This window comes from Limulus polyphemus, unplaced genomic scaffold, assembly GCF_000517525.1.
Source record: "Limulus polyphemus unplaced genomic scaffold, Limulus_polyphemus-2.1.2 Scaffold18, whole genome shotgun sequence".
Classification (NCBI taxonomy): domain Eukaryota; kingdom Metazoa; phylum Arthropoda; class Merostomata; order Xiphosura; family Limulidae; genus Limulus; species Limulus polyphemus.
In genome coordinates this window covers 1,520,859-1,526,992 of record NW_013665628.1, presented here as the reverse complement: position 1 = coordinate 1,526,992, position 6,134 = coordinate 1,520,859, and positions in this window count along the sequence as shown.

Below are 6,134 nucleotides of genomic sequence, written 5' to 3'. Positions count from 1 at the left end.
TCAATTATCTATCTCTTCAATCTATCTGCCCGATCTATCTATATCTCTTCAATCGCGCTGGTTTTTCTCGCCAGGCTTATATACTAGAAAAGAGGGCGCCTCGAACAAACTGGAGTTGCCAGGAAAATTCACGATCCTTCGAGAAACTCCAGCGCTCGTGCTCCCAGCGTCGCGTGACTTCCGATGTCGTAACAGTTCGATTACTGTTTGCCAATTACTATTTTAGTGATGGGGTGCAAGGGGGCTGAGAAACCTTGTTGTAGTGAATATTGGTATGATTTAAAGAACTTAATAGATAAGCCTAAAGTAAAGGAATAGTGTGAGATAACCTAGCCTAGAGCCAACTCCATAAAGTTTATCATGAAATTAAAAAATATCGATCCAATTTTAGACTTAAATCGTTTTGAATTCAAGTCTATTCTGTTATATCACCAAAGTTTTTTAATAAAAAAAACAAACATCTTTAATCAACTGTGACTCTAAATTAAGAAATCAACAAATGTTTTTTCCTGTTTTGTAATTTATAAATTTCATTTTATACTTTCATTACATAGACATACAACAATATTAGGTTACATTTTTTCTTACTAAGCAACATTACATAAGAACCATTGTTGTAATGCATTATTATCAAAATGCACTGGCTTTTCTATATATCAAATGTTGTTATATGAGGAACCATTTCTATGTGGTTTTTCACCAACTTGCCTCATTAAAAAGATACGCACGCGCATGCATTTACGTACATGGATAAGTAATACAAAGTGCACACCCTCAGGGTCCATTTAGTATGGATGAAAAATTTGATAAGATTAAGTTATACCCAGGTGTACTTCCTCAGGGTCCACTTAGTATGGGAGCAAAATTTCAGGTTTCTAGATTCTTTCTTCTTGGAGCTATGGTGGTCACACTTCTTTTTTATGTGGTTTTTCGCTAGCTTGTCTCATTAAAAAGATGCGCATGCATGCATGCACGCATGTGGATAAGATAAGTAATACCCAGGTGCACACCCTCAGGGTCCACTTAGTATGGGGCAAAATTTCAGGTTTCTAGGTTCTTTTCTCTTAGAACTAAGGTGGTCACACTTCTTTTCTTATATTTGTTACACATACACGCACATGTGTGTCTGTCTGTCTCTGACAAATATTTCTCTAGTTTTGTAGTTTATACATTTCATTTTATACTTTCTGTACATAGACTACTAACAATATTAGGTTATACATTTGTTGCTAAGCAACATAACATAAAAGCCATTGTTGTAATGCATTGTTACCAAAATGCACTGGCTTTTCTATATATTAAATGTTGCTATATGAGGAACCATTTCTTTTCTATGTGATTTTTTGCTAACTTGTCTCATTAAAAAGATACGCACGTGCATACATTTACATAAGTGGATAAGATAAGTAATACCCAGGTGCACACCCTCAGGGTCCATTTAGTATGGATGCAAAATTTGATAAGATAAGATTTTAGTGGGCAACTCAGCTCTGTCAGAGCTGGGCAGTGCTTTATATGTGCTGATAATGATGCAAAGACAAGCTGACGAGTTTCTGATCAAAACAAGAGTGGCACATACACTGGTGGATCTCACAATCTTTCAAGCCTTTTGAATGAGTCCACTTATATGACCAGTGGATACTGGCTTTGATGTAGCAAAGACCAATATACTATATGGGTCTATAGCTTAGTCTAGGGAGTGTTGCTCACGGAATTAAGGTAGTTACTTCCAACCTCAGATTTGGAATTGACATCTTTGGAATGGATGTACTGTATAGTATATCCATCAATTTTGTCTGTGCAATGCATGAGATGATTTTCTTTGTTAAAGTCATCCATTGCCGACCAGATCAAGCCCCAAAACAGTGAACTGCACTAGTGTATGCAGCAGAGGGAATGATAGTATCTCCATGTAATTTTTGGTGTTTTCTGAGTTAAATTGGATGGAGCATAATGCATCTGTGCCATTTAACATAATTATAAATGCCAAACATGAGAAAACTATTTCTTGTCCACAAAGCAACCAACATTGTCTAGGACCGTCATCTGTCCCAACATTGCTTTGCAACTATGGCAAGCAAAGTGGAAGTAGCCAATGCTAGTAATAGTGCTAGGGCTGCATCTGTTCTACAACATGAAAAACAATTATGAAGCAACCAACACACCTGAGATCATTCGACTTGAGAACTTTAATGACCAAACACTGTGAAAGAAATTCAGTGATTTGTTGGGAAGTATACTCATGTGTTTGTGAGACCAGACGACATTATTTTAGATGGGTGAAAATGGCAACTCTTGTTGGAGCCTTTCTTTTACCATGAACAGATTAATGTCTGAATACGTAAAAAGGTTCCCTGTGGTTCTAAAGTATGGTTCTAGTATCCATATACTGTCAGGTTTAAATGGGAAATGAAAGCAAGACTTCTTATGTAACTTCCATGTCATGCCAATCAGTTTGTGTGATGCACCAGCTGTGAACGGGAAATGAGAAATTTGCGGTTTTCTCACTTTTTCATCATATTACCGACGATTTGTGGTAAATTTCTCAAAGATAGCAGTACCATTGTCAACTTTCAAAAATAGTGTTTGTTTCTTTTTGAATTTAGGGTAATTATGCTAGTCATCCCTAATATAGCAGTGACAGAATAGAGGGAAGAATAGTCAACATCATCCACCACCAACTCCTTGGCTACTCTTTTATCAATAAATAGTAGGATTGACCATCACATTATAGTGCCCCATAACTGAAAGGGAAAGTATATTCAATGACAGTGATTCGAACCTGTGATCCACAAATTACGAGTCAAGTACCGTAAACACCGGCAATGCCAGACTTTCAAGAAAGAGGAAATTCACTTCATGGCGTTTTGAATGTATCAGGCAGTCTGGTTCTTAAAGCTTGCTTTGGTGGATGTTCCAATGCTAACCTATCCATGCCGAGACTATGAGTTCCTATTGGACACCAACAACAGTGACAATTGAGTCAGAGCAATGCTATTAAAGTGGCAGGATGGAGTAGAATGTATAGTCATGCACAATAGTCATACATTCATGGGTCCTGAACACAGTTACTATATGGCAAAGAATGAGCTGCTGGCAATGATTTTCTTTGTAAAACACTATTGCTACTACTTGTATGATAGAAAGTTCACCATTTGGGTAGACAATGCTTTCTTAAAGTGGTTAATAAACTTTAAAAGCCTGGAAAGGATGAGAGCGTGTTGGATAACAATGTTGCAAGAATATGATTTGTCGTAGTTCATTGTCACGACTCATAACCTGGAAACACAGATGAAATATTTCACAACAAGGTGAGACCTTGTCCATTCGCGGAATGTCCTGACACTGGACACTGTGTGAAAATTAAAAACTATGGCCATTTCAGCCATACTGAATACAAAGCATAAAGTAGAATATTCCACTGGTGGGTGGAAACCAAAGATAATGCTTCAGAAGCTCTGGAATGAGCAACTGAATGATCCTGACCTAGCATGGATTATCCTTGTTGTTCAAAAATCATAGAAGGTAATGACACTAATGTACATAACCTGTGGCACCTGTATGAGCAGGTACAAGTGATAGAAGGTGAGTTGTACCATTGCTATCAATACATGAGGCACGGTGCTTCAACAACGTTGTACCTAGCTGTCCCCATAACTCTGCAGCAAGAAATATTCCAGAATTTGTACAACACAAAGACTGGAGGGCGCCTAGATGTAACCCACACTTGTGCTAACATTTGATCATGATTCTTCTGGTTGCAAATATGTTAAGATGTTCGGTGCTGATTTGAGAATTGTACAGTGTGTACTGCCTGGAGGAAAATCTTGCCACTACAAGACAAATTCCAGTAGAGAATTGTTCTATCTCCTCTGCCTTAGATATTGCTGGTCCACTCCCAGAGGGTGCAAGAGGTCATTGATACGTACTCCTTCCTATTAACTATCTCACAAAATAGGATATAGCTTGTACATTTGTTGATGTGCTAACACATACTGTAGCAAATGTATTTGCCAAGAACTGGATAGCATGATTTGGATAACCTGAAAAAATCCAGAGGATCGATGAGATAGCTTCAACAGCCAACTGTATGTTGAATTGTGTAAAATGTAAGGTTTTGTAAAGACTCATACTTCACCATATCAACCCCAGTTTGATGGATTGAAAGAGTTGGTGATACAGACTACCAAACAGATTCTTATGAAGTTTATTGATCCTGACAGAAGTGACTGTGGCAAACACTTACTATAGATTATGATGACACATAGAATAACGAAACAGACTATTTGCCGAACCTGCTCATGTTTAGATGGGAAGTGTTACTATATGTGGACATTATGTATGGCTCTTCACTTCAAGAAGCTGCCCAGTGACCCCCAAGAACATGAAGAATGGCTGACGTTGACGATGGTCAAAGCAGACAAATACACCAAGCAACAACTTGGAGAGGCAGCACATTAACAGAAGGAGTGCTATTATTGGATAGTGAAAGAGTGGATGATCCAATGCAGCAATTAGGTATGGATGTGGTGTGTTCCAGCTACATAAAAGCGACTTGAATCTAGATGGATCGGTCCAGACCTGATACTCTAACAAATATGTCCTCCAATGTTTGAGTAAATGTTAATGCAGGGCAAACAAAAGCATGTGAACATATCTGTATGCTACAGTGACATGTCACAGACAAGCCTTTGGTGCACTGACTTGACCAGAAGTTTGAAGAGGAAATCAGTGGGTCAGGGGAGATTGAGAACAACATCTTGAGTCATCGCAATCCTACTAATGAGGGAGAGGAAGCTGCAGAGACTTAACTAGCAGTCTCTGACGAACCAGATGAGGAGGTAGGGGAGATAAAAGTGACTACCAGCCCTGATCAGTGGACAAAAGGCTAACATTATAGTTACAGTCAATATGGATGAGAATGATTGGTGAAAACTAAGATGATCATTAGGTCGAGCACCTGATGATTGAAAGAAAGTGGCATTCCATTCTTTCCAAATTATCAAGTGATGCACATTATAATGAATGCACTACATTGTATGATTTCAACTTGATTAAAAAGATAGGAGGATCAGGTCTTCAAAATATTGCCGACTGAAAGGCTGTTATGGCTTTTGCTTTCTGAACCCCTTGAGATAACATGAGGCACCATATATGTGTTGAACTGTGCAGTGGCTACTCATATGAAAGTTAATACAGTTATTGGTTGAAATAACTAATGATTGAAAGGAAGTAGTGTTCCTTGCTTTTTGAACCATCGATTAGTAATAATTCAGCTGAATGAGTGAACCACGTGTTGTTTTTGCTACTTAATACTTTTCTTTCATTGACTGTTTTATGTTTCAGTTTGCTCCATTTATATTTCTTCGCTCGGGCTTGATGAGAAATAGAAAATATTTTACAGATATTCTGGTGCCATCTGTTGCTCATTTTAGTAATTCCTTTTCTCCTGCCGACATGGGCTCTTTAATTATACTTGCAAAACTGCTGGTATCCTGGTAATAAATGCTGAAGCAAGCTTAAATGGTTAATAAGATTTCTTATTGTGATGCAAACGTTCCCTTTTTTACCGTAAAAAATAAAAAAGCTAGTTATATTTTAAAATAATTCTACCTACGGTTTGTAATTGCGTTATTAGCTGTTGCTGAAATCAACCGTGGTTAATTATGTACGGCCTTTCTATTATTTACGACCTCGCTGTAAAAATTCTATCAAGCTAATCACTCGGAGAAAATTTTGTTTCTTATAATCCAGCTCAACTGACGAATTCTAGTATTGTCCGAAAGGTCTCTTGAGTAGTGGCTTGTGGGATATAAAAGATAAATCTGAAATGCTATTTTTACACGCCTCTGATTTTAAAACTGAAATTGACAAATTGAGAGGAAGCTGGGAAAAATTTATCGTTTACGTGGTTTTTAAATACAAATTTTAGGTTTATCGGATTCTAATGCTTCGCTAGCTTTCGGCATTTAAACTATATATTCAAGATAACATATATTTTTATAAAACACACTTTGTTAGTCAAACGCGAATCTTTTTCCGTTTCTTTTTTTCAAGCAGAACTTTTTATATTCTGTTGTTTCATTATAGAATAAACGATTACGCAGCAAAAATTTTTTGAGTTTATAATAATT